The sequence below is a fragment of the Antennarius striatus genome, chromosome 20, assembly GCF_040054535.1.
Source record: "Antennarius striatus isolate MH-2024 chromosome 20, ASM4005453v1, whole genome shotgun sequence".
Taxonomy (NCBI): domain Eukaryota; kingdom Metazoa; phylum Chordata; class Actinopteri; order Lophiiformes; family Antennariidae; genus Antennarius; species Antennarius striatus.
Window position 1 is genome coordinate 2,884,943 of NC_090795.1, and position 16,023 is coordinate 2,900,965.

Here is a 16,023-nt window from a genome sequence, read left to right on the forward strand (position 1 = left end):
AGGACTTCATTGTGCTGCTGTTGCACAATCTTTGGGTAAAGGGCTTGTGTGTCAGTTTTGTGGTGAAGTTGCCCTCTGCTGACATGCAAAAGATCACTTCTGCAAAATGGATGATAATAGAGATAATTATTGACTGTAAAACTGAATAGATCAAATCAAATCCTCTAACAATTCTGCAGAAAGAAAGTCAACCTCAACTTTTCATTTTAGTATCCAGCTCAAACAAAACTTGCTTCAACGACTCCCTGTGAGTCAAGCTCACAACAATTGTGATGTAAATGTCCCAGCATCACTTCTCTTCCACTGGCAAAAACAACTATCGAAATTTCAGTTTGCTATGGAGACCATCTGTGTGGAGCAGACGAGAAACACACGACGGCAATGAGCTTCCAGGAGGAAGAAAAAAAATACAGGGGATTTCCTTCATGGTGGAGCGGTAGCTGCAAAGAGAGGCTGTGGGTTGGGACACTCACCCAAAAACAAACAGGGAAGACAAAAGCACCAAACCCAAGAGGGGTGGGGAGCGGGGGGTGTTTGCATGAGCTTGGCATACTGGTGAACTCCCCTGTGAAGGAGCACTGCTTGATCTGGACAATTGTCTCCAGAGGTCCCTTGACACTTCCGGACAAATGCATCTGCCAATCAAGCATTCAGGAGTCCGCTCATTCACTCCTCAGCAGCTGCTCTCAGATGGCACAAAAAAGGAGCAAATTCGCTTCTAATAACAGCCCCACACCTCTCCACCTTTGGATGAAATTTAAAAAAAAATCTCCTTCTGTTGATGTTTAATAATCGCATGGCTCCTCATCACACCGGTGAATTCCCCTCAGAGAGATGGCATGTAGTTAAAACACAAGGAGGATCACGAGAAAGTGTCAATAAAAACATGCATAGCTTCTCTTGTCATCTCATTCCTTGCATTTAAAAAAAAAAAAATGCAACTCAACATTCCTCTCCCACTCACTACATGTTTAGTTGCCGTGTTACATAAGCTCGCAGAAGTAAGGATAAGAAATATCAGGTGCTTGGTTCAAAACAACAACCCACTGGACCGGTAGGACCGACCACAAAGATGTGAACACGAAGTGATATGGGATATTTTCTGTGATGATACACATCCGGTGTGTTTTATTGTTGTAATAACTCGCTATCCATGAGGGCAAATGAGATTTGCTGTCAGTGATTGGGTGGAATCCGGTGTTGATGAAGGGAGAAATCTTTCCTCCAAAGGGGGATGTGTGTTTACAGGTATGGACTGCCAATTTGAAATAAATAAAAGTGTTTAAAATAGAAAACAAATCCATTTAATGTTGCTCCCCTCTCCTGCACCGTAGTAGACACCATTGGTCCCTCTCAAGTGAGACTAATGAGGAGTCAACCCCCTCATGAATAACATGAACGGAGATTTCCTTTGGTAGCCAACGCCATTTGTCATTTTTCCTCGACTCTAATGAACATTTTACCCATAATGCAGCTGTTGCGGTGCAGCAGTCGAGTCACAGATCCAGGTGTGCCACAGGAAAAATGTGGATAAACGTAATGTTGACAGTGGGCTTCAAACATATCCGTCAACACCAGGTCCGCTTTAGCCGCGGTCTGATCCGCAGTAGCAGGTGTTGCTGGAGTGACCAAGGATTAACCTGTGAAAGCACGACTTATGAATGGGTCGCATTCAAAAAATGTCAGTCGCAGTACCGGAGTGTCAAATTCAATGTAGAGGCTGAGAAAGCCACAAGTAAAACAGGATTCATCCAACATAAGACACCATTGTTCCATGCAGAACCCACCCAACAGCGTCAACGCCCCACGTCTGGAAACTCCACGTCGGGTTTATCGAGTATACGGTGAGACAGAAACCTGATTCAAGATGCTAGGCTATTAAAATGCAAGCGTGGGACGTATAGGCAAGAATGTCCGCCCTGAATGTAAACCAAGTCACCCAGGTTTTCCAGTTGTCTGAAAGACTCCTTTAAGACATCCAAGACATCCAATGGGTGGCTTCATAAAGAGCCCATATAGCGATGGCGTAAGGTGATCTCTGAATCCCCTGAGCTGAGGTTTGAGGTGGGACTGTTGTCCGCCCAGGGGAAGGCAAAAGGGTGGAGGGTCCGATCGTTCCCAACGTATACCAGACAGGAACATAGGCCAATGAGTGACAACCTGCATCGTTCAAACGCATTTCTCTCTGCAGCGCCAAAGATTGATAAGGTTTTGGTTTTTTAAAGATTGTTTTAGTCAATAACAATACAAGATTTCTTGATAGGAACAAGGTGAATTTGTGATTTCTGTTACAGATAAAAAATATTTAATCAATCTAAAAACTATTCAAACACTGAATCATCCTCTTCAGATCTTTAACCATTCAAAATGCCAGCAATGGATGCAAACGCTGAAAGCGTCTTCTCTTGCTTCCAGCCCGGCTATTCTGGTAGTCTGGTGAAATATTCACGACCGTCATTTAAAATTCATAAGCAACTAGAGGGACACGAACAACCTCTAAAAATACTCTTAGAGTATGAAATATTTATCTGGATATGAGCCCACGTCTGGCATTCTCGTGTTTACCTCCATCACGTGCAGCGGTTCGGTTGCATGTGATTCCACTGCATCAAAAAAATTGCAAAAAAATGAAAAGAAAAAATGACTGCTATGTTTCTTTGTTGATTTAATACATTTTTTTGGTCCGTAGAAATTATGATGGTTGATTCCATTTCTCACAAGGACTTAGTGCTATATCTTTTGTGGGTATATATGATATAATGTATGTTATTATAGTCAAATTGTAAAGAAAAATTTAATTCAAGATACTAATACCCTTCCATTTATGTTCAAGCATTCCATGGACTGTAACAGATTTGGTATGGGACCAATCTGGTATTGGTTATGAAGAGAAATTCTCTGCAGCGGAGCCAACACTGATGAGGGATGTGGGACACACCCTTTGAACAACACAGTCACACACAACCCTCAGCTGACCAAGAGCTGTAAATTACACCGCTATTAAAATCCAGGGAGAGGGAGGGAAAATGTGAAAGAGAGCAAATGAGAAAAACAGACAGAAAATGTGTCGCTCGGATACCGGTCATCTGACAAAGGAATGAAGGTCCCTGGAAAACATTGTGGTGTTTTCCTCTATGTACATGTGGCCCGAGCTGGAGAAAGTGCAGCACTGCACATGGTCCCGCCCTCCCTCCTCTTACTCCGCCTCTTTTCATCCTTCACTTCCCTGCCAATGGATGTGTCGTCTGAACTCCACCCCTCTCGAGGGCAACCCTCTGCAGCAAACATTCATGTTGAACCGCAGTCTTCATCAGTTAAGACTCTGACATGCACGGCCTGAAAGTCACTCAGTGACATGTTGCATGTCATGGAATGGGAAAGGGCGTCGTTCGGGTGTGTGGAGTGTAAAATAACAGTTGTTGTGAGGTTGAAATCTGGTTCAGAAGATAATTCAGTATCTTAAGTGCGGGTACGGCTTCATCCAAGAAGCCAGGAATACTGAGATTCCTAAATTTGGGAGTTTTAAGTCAGTGTCTTCAGATTAAACGTGGCTGCAAGGATCAGAGTCAGATAAGGTCATGGATGAAAGTGAAAGACAGAGATGCATATAATCAGAGCGGTATGGGAAAAAAACAATGTCATTGTCATTTAGGGTTCAACAGAGTTCATGTGACGCGTTTGAGCGCTGACATCGCTCGGCGGAGAATAATTTAGGGCAGTGTGATGTTTGATTGTGCCGCATGCCAACCAGCAGCCAGACACTTGTGATGTATTGACAGACTCGTCTTGTTCACACAAATATCACACCGGATCAAAGCATTCTGGGAGTGTTTACCCAAGCGACATCTCCTCTAACCGCTGACACAAGATCTTTACAGCCACAAGAGTCCCTGCTCTTCTTAAGCCTGTTCTGTATGTGTCTGTCCAACAAAACCCAGTTATGTAATGAGGACCTGGGCCAGATGAGTTGAAGAAAAGACTGTTTAGCTCTAAGGCTCTCTCCCCACGGTGTGGAGCAGCTCAGCCATTATTTGCCAGTATGTTCCCCAAACGTGTTTATTCAGGGTTGCCGAGACCCCCCAAATGAGTCCAAGCAGACTGATGGATAACACTTCATAGGAGCCATTTAATTCAATATCAAATAGGACCAGAAATGCTTTCTGCTGCACAACACACTGCAGGAAACTTGAGCAAATCCATTCACAGGAGATGGATGAAGGTACAAAGTCATAGCATGAAATTAAAAATGTCCACTCACTGTGTTTTGTTTGAAACTACATCAGCTAGCACACTATACAGAAGTACAGATGTTACAGTCAATGGTGGTGCCTCTTTAAAAAGATCAGACAAAGCTTATTACATACCCCACTGCACAAATATATCCACATACAAATTTTATTATGAATTCATTATGGCGTTGGAAATGAGTCAACATCCTAAATATTTCTGAACCACTGCAGGCGTGACACTAAAAAATTCAATTTCTCTTTACTCTCTGTCCTCTGAAGGGAAACTCACCTCACGGCAGTGATTAGAAGTAAAAAACCTCGCAATAAAATAAGCACCGTGTGCCGAAAATACAATTAAACCTAATCTGTTGGACGGGGTCGAGCTGCGTATTTATTCCACCTAAGTGTTCTTTATAAACGCCATGAATAAGAGCAGGACGTCTGTGTGCAGACGAGGCAGAAGGGCTGACCATTACACTGGCCTAGAATATAAAATAACCATTTCTAACACAAAATGATCACACGGCGACCCAAAAAAGTGACTCAGCGGCAATTGTTTACTCCAGGATGGAGCACATGTGTAGGCTTAAGTGTTCCAAAAAAGAAGGACACAGAAAGGGCTGCTGGTGGCACTGCATGCCCAGATTGAGGGCCAGATGGCCTCACCACTAAAAACCCACTTGCCTGCCATTCACTCATGCGGGTGGGAGGTGGAGGGGGGGTCACTGTGTGTCACTGTGTGTCATGACAGAGACGAAGCCGCCATGGAGGCGAGGCTGAGCTGGGGTGACTTGATTAAGCAATAAACTGGTTTTGGATCCGTTTGTGGGGAGAGTGGGTGACTGCTGCTGGGGGGGACGCTACATGGCAACCATGCATGGTAACCAGAAAACACACACACAGACATGGACACACACACACTGAGCTTTCATTAGCAAGTGCAATGGAATTAGGTTTCGAGGTTAGGGCTAAAAGGTGAAGGGTTGCATTAAAGTAACACCAGAGAAGACACATGGACTCAGTGGAGACCTGAACAGATGAAGACTCTTTATGTAATCCTGACCTGACTCAGCCAAGGAAGCACACACACAAAAGTCTCACTTCTACTCTGGACACCTTGCAAAAAAAACAAACCCCACTGGTGATAAATGTGAAACAGATCCAAGGAGCAAATGTGCTTTCGATGTTATCTGGCATTCGATGAATTATCAGGTCAATGCTGGGCATGAAACAGCTATAAATGTAAATTTATCCTCCTGTAAAAAGCACTATTATATCACAGTAAAGAGTTTCCTGTCTTCATCCCGTCTGACTCCTTGGCCGAGGAACCGGCAGTGATGGCTGCGATGAAAAGTGGTTGGATCGATCAAACTAGTTCAGGAGATTTTTCTCAATGTGTTAACAGAGCGCTGCACCCTCTCACCGCATATCATGCTATTTCACGTAGACGCCCTTAAAAAAATCTCTCTGTCTGGTAAAAATATCAAAGTAATGCCAGCAAACAATACGGCTATAAATTAAAACGGGTGTGGTTTCTCCAAAAAAATATCCAACAGCTTTAATTTGTAGAGTTCATCTGTCTGGAGCACCATCTCGTTTAGTGCCACAAGTTCTCAAAAGATTTGGTAGAAAATAAACTGGATCGGGTGACTTTTCACCTGCGTCCCAACTATCAATGTTTGACCACTGTTCACCTGAAAGGTCAAACTCATCTAATTCTTTTAGGAGAGGTGAGATCAGATACTAAAAGCATTCAGATCGAAAAGAATTTTCCACCATCATGGTGGGACTGGAGGCAGAAGTCATTCTACGTTCCTTCTCTGCAGCATGAGGCCTTCACAGCAGGGAACCAGTAACAAAACCATATGTGAGTAGTTCCTCCAAAATACATAGAAGGGAACAAGAAGTTGTTTCGTTGTGCTTTTAAATGACTGAATAACCACTTTGTCATCTGAGGACAGAGATCTCTCTGCAGGGGATGAGCTTCAAGCAACAAGCAGCACTATGAAATATCCCCTTCCATTCAAAATATGTGCAGCTATCCCAGACGTTTCCTGTATTGCGGATGTACCGTGACCTTCGCCTCCTCCAGTGAGTGTGAGTGTGCTTCAGCCCCTGAAACGTGAGATCCTAGCAGTCGGGAAAGGTGACAAAGAAAGGGGACAGGAAAGATTAGCCCTCGGTATCCAGGTAACAGTCGTAAACACGATGGAACCAAGAGTGAACACAGATCGAATAAAGACTTTGCGAGAGTTTCTAGGTGCATGTCGGGTTGTTTTGGCTGCTGCACAAACAGGAAGTGAGTATCACACCTGCAAACGGAACCTCATGTCAGCGTAGTTTAAATGTGGAATGGCTGCACACAAACTGCGACACTCCTTTGCTAATTAACTCCATCTTGCATCACTTCCTGCTCTTTTCCAACCTTTACAAGATAGTAGTAGTGGGATGCTAGCAACAACTTATGGCGGTACATTGACGCGGTCCGTTTCCTTCTGATTACACATTCGCAGATGAGTAATCTCGTGCACATTCTGCACATATTTTGTCTTATGCCCACATTTCATGAGCAAGACATTCTGTACTCACTGAACTCAGTATGATGGAATCATGAGGAAGAGAAATACTAAAATATTATGCACGCCTACAACTTTCCTGTACCGACTGTAACAGTACATTCTGCATTAATGCTCTCCAAAAGGACACAGTGCTCTTTTCAAAACACACAGTCCTCAGTCTGATGATGGAAAATTTTAAGCTAGTAAAACTTTGGAAAAGTGAGGCTTAGAAATGCATGCACTGAATATGGCAAGGCCAGCGTAGCTCTGGCTGTCCAGCGTGGGTCTCTGAGGAGGATGATGCAATCCAGGATGGGAGGGGATGTTGAAGATGGAGGAGAGGGGGCACAAATATGTTGACTAGTACGAGATCGATCCCCCTCCTCCTCTTCCAACACGTCCGTGGCAGTCCCCACCCAATGCTGAGGACCATCTGGAGCGACTCGTGATCCAGCTGATTAAAAGCAGTTGGGGCCTTCGGTGAGATACGGCCAGAGGAATGTTGAGACTGTGGAAAAGTGCAGGGATACGTGTGAATGTGTGTCTAAGAGGTGTGCGTGAATTTTAACAGTGTGTACGCGATGGTCTGCATGCATCCACTTGTGGTGGAGCACGTGTGTGGGAGCAGCCACGTGTCCATTAGCGCCCGTCGTTAGCGATCAATCAAATCAAAGAAGAAAATGCCCTGGAGCTCAGTTGATGGATGTCCCCACTGGGATTACTGGGATGGCTGAATGGGAACATCTCTGCACCTCAATCACAGCTCTGTACCACATGGTTTCTTTACCCTATTAGCCTCTACGTAGAAACATAGCTTAAGACTGCAAGGCATCAACCTCTGCAGACACCAGCAGTAGAAACCAGTTTAAATGTCGGCCCAAACACGACAAGCTTTCTCCTTGCAGTCCAACCTTCCAAACCTGAAGGTATTTACTAGGTGCACCCACCGCGCGGCGTCAACGTTATCCATCAGAGGTCCAAATGGAAACCAGACAGAGATTCTCATCCCCGCTGATGGAGCATGATTCAAGAGCTCACAGTTCATCTTTACTGCTGTCCTCCCAACAGGGAACCCCCCTTGCGGTTAACGTTGTTCTTAACATGTGTTTTACAGCTTAATTGAATAATGAAGCGATGAAAGAAAAGGAAAAACCACAGGACCCAGGACTGCACCAGAGGAGGGTTGTGCGGTGGAGGGCTGAGCGCTTTGGTTTCAGTTGCCTTTTTATAAGCACTGCAGCTCCACGTCTGTCAGAGACACATTATCTTTGCCAAACTAAATCCAGCAAGGAGCAAAATACCAACTGTTAAGTCACACTATATCCATCAGTGTGATCACCACAGCAGCTGCTTTAAATGTAGCATCATGTTATGTAATTAAATCCAGGCTTTATAATTTAGTAGAGCCAATTCAATCCAGGTTAACTGGCATTTCACGAATGGAGCCTTTTCACGGTGCATCTGGCTGCCTGCTTTTTTCCCGTAACTGCTTGGCTGTTCAGGACTTTCCATCGTATTTGTACACTGTGCTGAGTTGTATTTAAAATGTGGCAGAGCACAACAACAGAGAATGTGTCCTCACAAATTAACTTTAACAAACTCATTAATTTGCATGTGTTCGCTGCTTTTCGGGAAACTGAACCAAGGTTTTATTTCCTGACATATAACACTCTCACATTCGTTTATCTGTGGAGGCGTGCTACATATGAGTCTCTTTTGTTCCCGTTCTCTCTCTCACACACAAACATCACACATTTCACACATCCAGACTTCACAAGGGCCTTTATATGGCATATTAATGGCTCAAAGTATTTCTGTCAACCTACTTCTGCACCTTTTATAATGTGTTACATCCGTCCTGTAAATGCACAGATTGTGATGTGATCTGTCCCCTCTAGTGCATATTTGTGCTATCGTTATTAGCTTGTATGTGGAACTGGTTGGAACTGATTCTTTCCTCAGCAAAGAGTATAAATACATCAAAATCTGGAAGCAAACAATCATATAATTCAACAGCTTTCAATTTTATTTGCAGCTAGGAGACACAAGTGCCTCGACAGATCCGAATGGAAAGGGTTTGCTTCCTGCAGCAGCTGCAGCGCTTCCTAGAACATCAAACTAACTCTGCATGCACATAAATCCCTAGAACGTAAAGAATTCCTATGTGAAACAAAAATAACAATATCATGCACAGTGTGATTAAAACACCATCAAGTCCAACATGTGCATGAAACAACACATAGAGAAGCCGTTTGGCAGATGAGTTAGAGGCTGTGATGGAGGACCCGGAGCAGAACTGAACTCAGCAGGTCTCTAGGCCATGACGACCACACCCAGGCCCAGCTGGAAACAATGAAAGCCTCATACTCTCATCTCCTTCTCTCTCCATCCATCTCCTGTCCTCTACAACCGCCTCTTTTCAATGCACATCACAAACCCTCCAGGATCTCAATCTTTAGTGCATTTTTCAACTCTTTCCTTTCTTCTGCCACCCCTGGTTTCTTTTGTCTTTGTTTATCAGACTGTTTTCTAATCATTCTTGGGCCCCACGCTATACAGAGGGAGTGTCCCCCCGCATTCTCCGTCACCACAGTAAACACTCCCGTTGACTGGTGAGCCATTCTCTCTGGCATGCACGCACAGGCCTCTTTAAAAAATAAAAGCCAAAGGAAAACAGTGAGGCAGAAACAGATGGATGTCATTTGTGTTGTCAAGACCGGCAAGCAAACTGATTGGACTTCTGTAAGCAAAGCAATTCAGAAACATAGCAAATTTGGTGCCACCTTCCTCTGGTGACCTCTCCTCTGCAATGCTGTCAGATTGGTTTTGTTTGCAATTCATCACTGTTGATTAGTCTATCAGGGCGCAGCCAGCCTCCGTCTGAGGACCACAGGTGCTGGAGGTGCTCTGAATGCTAATGTGCTAGCATCTCATCAGCATCAGAACAAAACACTGCACCCACTGACTGACACAGGATGGGACAGAGGATATTATTAATGTTGTCCGAATCGCTGAAGCCTCGACCAATCGTGAGCTCTGGCGCTGAGCATCCAGCCAATTAAAGCCACTTTTACTACAGCACTTCAAGGATGTGTGAGGAACAGGAAAATCTGTCAGGCTGTTTAGATGGGGAGCTGTAAGCACAGGAAAATGATTCTTTGAAATTGCATTCTCCTCAAGAATATTGATCCATCCATCAGCTAAATGTGATTGTGAAGGACAGGCAGTGATCGCGGATGACCGTCACACACCAGTGATCTATGGATTCTATGTCGGGGCTCTGCAGAAGGATTATGCATTCTCTGCCGTTCCACCTTCTGACCGTTTTGCATGACGTAACAGCTTTTAGTAGGTTGTTTGAGTTTAGATGTACCGTGCATCAACATAACAGCACCAGATTTCAGATGATGACAATTCATACAAAAAAAAAATAGCCAATGAGCTGAGGATATTACCGGTTCACCTCGAGTGACAGAGCAGCAGGGGGTGGGGCGAAAGATTTGGTGTGTAAACACGTATAGATGATAACATAGACACACACACAAGCATGCAGCTCCATCCACTGGTGAGGCTCCTCCCAGCACGGTCTGCATTGCACCAAAGAGAGCTGCATCTTTTCCAAGCCACTTTTTCCTAAAGGAGCCTCTGCAGCATCCACAGTCTTTCACACTTAGATCCTCCTCCGTCTTCTTTCTCATCCTCTCCTTGTCTCTTCTCTCGGTTTAAAGGATTCACATACATGGAATACGATAGAAAAAAGGCTGTTCTTATATGCCATCCTTTAACTGTGTTACCAAGGTTACACTCCAAGGACAAGGTGCTTCTTGGCTCAAAATTTTCTCTTCAATTTGTCACCCGTAATTCTGGCACATACAAACCTCGACAAGAACAAGCATTGCTGCACGTTTAATGTAGGTTTTTGTACGCATGTCGTCGGGCTTATGTGCACGCATAGGAAGGGGGAAGTGGGGGGGACACTGATGCGACGTGAGGTGATTCAGCTTTTTGTTCCTGCAGCTTTTCACTGCAAACACAGTAAAACTGCTGAGGCCAGCAGGACTAAAGCACACATTTATGAACATGGCAGGGTTTAGTGGAGGAAGCAATGCACAACGTGTTACTTAATAGTGAGACAACACAGAACTAGTAACCACAAGAAGCACAGATTACATGTATTCATCATAGGGGATCGAACTGAGTAGTGTTCTGAAAAATAATTATAATGAAGCCTAGTCTTAAATCATTACATCCAAATTCAGTGATGATGCATTCATTTCATCTGCACATTTCTTCACCGTTATGGCCTTCCGTCCAGATAAAGGCATCACGCATTACAATCAATTATTAACGAGTACATACTTGTTCTGTGTGCGATCCACTCTTATAGAGAGTAAATAACACAGACATTAAGGACGGAACAGATGTTTAAACTGTTGAAAACCAAACAAAAAGGTCAGTCCATCTTCTTCAGTGATGACTAATGAACTAACAATGGTCATGGACACAGCTTTCAGACAAGCAGCGTCACACGACACATGTGGACGCCGCCTGGGACGGCATTAAGATCTCAAGCGAGCAAGGAGAATCCTTTAGACCGATTGATTTTATGCCCGAGGACAGCTACAAGGAGCAAGTGACAGGATCGAGGTTTGGACATCTCAGGTTGAAGATAATGTCAGCGTCTCAAAACAAACTCATTATTAAGCTGCAGAAACTCGCAAATCGAACAATTTAACAGCATCTGTGACTAGAAATAAATGGATGAGGCAGACAGAGCAGAACAAATATGTTCTTTTAGTATGAAGGACACGTAGATACAAATCTGATTACAGTTCTGAAGTCTATTTAGCACCAATTTGGAAGTTTTATGACTCTCCTTCCCTCCGTTTTTCCCGCCCGTCTCGCCGCTGCTCAGCTGCATTCATATGCTAATGGACGAGCAATTGTGTGCACAAACAGCCAGGAATTTCTTTCCACAAAGAAGAAATGGAGATGGAAAGAGAGAGGGAAGAAAAGGACAGACAGACAGACAGTGAGTCCAGACAAAAGTGGGCTGATGCACATCAGAGGCCCAAATCACCTTACAAAGAAGGGTTCACGACAAGAGCACAAAGCGCCCAGAGCTGGCTTTCTACTCTACCAGTAGTGTATGTTGGTGCGTTATGCTAGTTTAGCTTCTTGAAGCTGCTGCAAAAAATAATCATTTTAATTTACTGAGCAACTGGAAAGCAAAAAAGAACACTGCAATAAGTTGAGTTAAAATTACAAACATGTAAGTAATCTAGATAAGCAAACTGAAAAAAGCAACAATCAACAAATCAATCAATCATCAGAGCTTGAGCTGATAGATTGTGTCAGAAATATTCCATCAATTACATAACAGATAAATAAAGACTCCCCTGCTGTTATATGACTTAACTATTGTTTGTTGTTTGCCTTTTGATTCTCTCCTGCAAAGCCCATGTGATGCTTTTCCTGCTGTGATGGGTGTGGTCCGTCGCCAAGGGGATGTCATTTGAAGAGACTACCAATGCATGATGAGAAGGCCATCCCCCAGAGCCGGTTGCATCTAAACAAAGAGGGGACATCCAGCCCAACACCTCGACCCGACAACCCTTCAGAGACAGAGAGCAGGTGGGCCAATTAGAGTCCCCAGAGGACCCCCACTCAGATGCAAGAAAAGCTCTCTATAATTGGCTTCTTCATCTATGAATTATTAATCCTGGTCGCTCTTTGAGGATTTTGACAGAGTAGGGTCGTGACAGTGTACCCTCTGACACGTACTTCTGTTTAACCACCCAGCGCCATATAACAGCGACAAAAATGGAACCACAAAGACACACAACAACCTGGGGTGGACCGATGCCAACTAGGATTGTTTTTGCTCCATGGAACATCAACCATAATGAATTATTTACTATACTATAGGTTGAGTATTCTCTCCATTCAGAACTATACATTTCAAAGCATCTGTTTCTCCATTGTGTTCTGTATAAAAACAGTTTTCATATTGGTGCAAGCTGGAAAAACGTAATCTGACCACTTGGTGACCGAAGGACCCACATGCATGTTTAAAACATGTTAAACTTGTCAAAAAGTCAAATTTTTTGCGAATGTTTTTGTTGCAACACATGCAACATCCACTTCCTTCCAAGACTGATTTGGATATAGATTACCATAGCAACTGCACGAGCTTTGAAGCATTAGCTCCACCTCAAGTCTGTAATCAAGTTAAGTTGATGTATGGCGATAAAATGCAGCTTATCATCTCCTTTGAGAAGTTTTGAAGAAGTGGGTCTGATTACTTTATGATCAAAATAGTTGCCGGATTGATTGTTTCAGTTCTGTTTATTCTGTTTTGTCTCACTGAGAACAAAATATTGCTCAAGGGAATTCTACAAACCAAAAAAAGAAAAAAACGATTGTTTTTGGCGAGGATTGCAGCCTTGCTGTTATTGGTAACAGGATTGTTGATTCCCTGGCTCGTTTCTCTGGGTCTCACACCAGGTGTCGGCCTGTAAATATTTCATGAGGCCAATGTGCCATGCCACCGGCACACAATGGCAGTTTTCAGCGCCTCAGACAGCAGAGGCCCTCTGGAAACAGAGGCCTATCAGTTCGGCTTGGGATGCGGACAATTTTCAGCACTACTAAAATTAAATTAGGGAAAGGGGCATACCAGAGAGCAGCTCCGCCGCAATTCTTGACACGACTAGACTACTTTACTCCTCACATCAGGCATTCAATGGCAAAATGAAAAAGCAGGGAGGGGGAAAGTGCATGAAACAATGAGCTGTCTGTGAGAGCTTCCAGTAAAAAGGCCGAAAATACATATCAGAGATATGAGGTATTAGTCAGGGTGCCGCGTCGACTTCTATGCATGTTGAGATATGACAATGGAGACTGTATGATAAAGAGAATGTCCACATTCATCTGTTCCTACCCACAAGGCATACGTCACGTTCTGAACATAGAAAGGCTTTTGCCTTTCGCACCTTTGTACTTAGCATGTCATCCCATTAGAAATGGACACCCTGACCACACAGTCTTTGAACCAACGTGGTGTCTGAAGTTTGTAATTTTCCAGAGTTCCAACATCTGATTGTTCTGACTGTCTAAAAATCAAGTTAAGTCCAGGGTCACATGAGGCTGGACGTGTTTGAAAGAGCAGGGACACTCAGCGGTCAACATGCTTTGCAATCCAGACTCTCCAGTTCCACGCCACGCTACTGAATGAGCGCTGGCTATTAATATACGAGATGTCAGGGATGCCTTTCCAGGAGAACTCCAGAGAGATATGGGGGCACATGGGGGGAGGCTCATAACACAGGTGAGAAAGGGTCATAGGTAGAAAAACGTGAAGAAAAACCTGCTACAACAACAACCTCAACCTCTATACAGGGTAGAAAGTTTAGCATTTCAGCCAGGGAGCTTTGCTGTGAGCACTGTTATCATCATCACACCTAATAAAAGGTTCAAAATGACAAAAAAAGACTAACTCCATCTTGCCTTATCAGTCCTTCAGTTCAAATGCTTACCTGATTGCTCCAGGCACAGTACAGATCACAGATCAGACTCCAGTTGTTAATCATACAGTCAAGAACTTTAAAATTAGACATTTCACACTGCAGTAAAAAAAAAATCCAGGAATCCCCGACACTTGCCCATCAGCAGTGGTTGATACACTGTGGTGAATCCAAGAAAGGAGTGGTGCCCCTCAGTGTCACACCGATGGAGAGGAGGGAGTAAGGAGGCAAGAGGGAATGCTCAGCAGAAGGCAAGACGTACATTTCCATCCCCATCTGGGAGACAAGCAGGCGTCCTATCGGTTGGAGCAGCTGTCCTGAACACAATCATTATCTTAGATGCAGCAAGAAAGGAAAAGGTATCAGCCTCATTCTTGAGAGAGAGAGAAAAATCCATTGGAAAAAAAGTAATCGGCACCTCCAGCATAAAAAAGTCCACTTAAATATTGACGTGCAGACGCAGCAGCATTACGCAGCAGAATACAGACTAAGAGATGAGAGAGGAGTCTGGACTTTTTCTTGTCATCTGCCTTTGCATCCGCCTCGTCTCCGTCTGTGGTCGCGTTTGGTCTCGGCTGGCTGTGCCTGCCGGTGCTCGTCCCCGCGGCGGTACCGGGCTGATGCAGCATGAGGATCAGAGCGGCACAGGCCCGTTCTAAAGCATCATTCATGAGGCCGAAACGCACGACGTAAAAGGGCCAATGGACTGTTCCCCTCTTCTCTTTGATGAGCAGAATGAGGATACACATGAGGCTTGTAACACATCACGAAGGTTTAAGTTGTCCGTGCGATCTTGTCAGACCTATCTGCATTGACTCGGCAATGCGGGACTCTGTCCCCGACTTATTTATTTCATTACTGTGTAAGAAAAAAAAACAAAAACTTGAGTCTATCTTGCAGGGGAAACCTTACATCGGTTTGCTGCAGCCCAACCACTGCAGAGCAGTCAGCTCTCTGAAATTATGTAAACAAACACCAAGTTTAAGACTTTTCCTGCCGTGGGATGTCAAAGAAAATGAAGTGTTTGTGAGAGGAAAACATGCCGGAAATGCACAAAAAGGAGAATCAGGATTTACGGGATGCCTGCCTGTCTTTACGTTGCTTACACCCTTTGATACTGTTGGATGTCCAGATGGTTGTGATTGTGTGATTAGCTGGAAGGCAGCATCAGCACTGAGATGCTCTGAGCTCAAAGAGCTCCAAATGAGACACTGCACAGTGGGAGTAGCCTGAGGTGGCGTTTAAAGTATTCATACATTTGTATCATCCCCTCTCCAAACACAGGGATATCAGCTAACCATGAAAGCTCAATACACACAGCAGTTAAGGCCATTTTAAACAAACACACAACTGTGAAAACTTTGCTAATGGCGCAGCAGCAGGGTCATGTAGCTGCTAGCCTTCGCTCTGTTCAACAAGCCTTAACAGTGTAAAAGCCGTAACATCGTATACCTGTCTAGCACAAAGAAGGGTCGTGACATCTTGAGCAACAGTGCAGACATCAGAGTTTGCGTGAGGTCAGGAGGCTAGACATACAGTCTGGTCAGAAAGGTCAGCCGAGTCCCACAGGCCACACTCTGTGGACAGACATGGCAACCCAGGGGCCCACTAGACACTAGGAACAATCCAGTTGGGGTGGTCATCACTCACTGCTCTCCTTCGCTTGCCTCGAATGGCTCTCCAACCGCCTAGTGTCACCTATCATCAACA

The 16,023-nt window shown here is 44.3% G+C and overlaps 1 protein-coding gene across 1 annotated transcript in view; it reads right to left on the minus strand.

Annotated features, from left to right (window-relative positions):
* The window catches only part of arhgap21a (Rho GTPase activating protein 21a), a 53,769-nt gene that overhangs the window by 32,091 nt on the left and 5,655 nt on the right, over positions 1-16,023 (minus strand). The window lies entirely within an intron of this gene.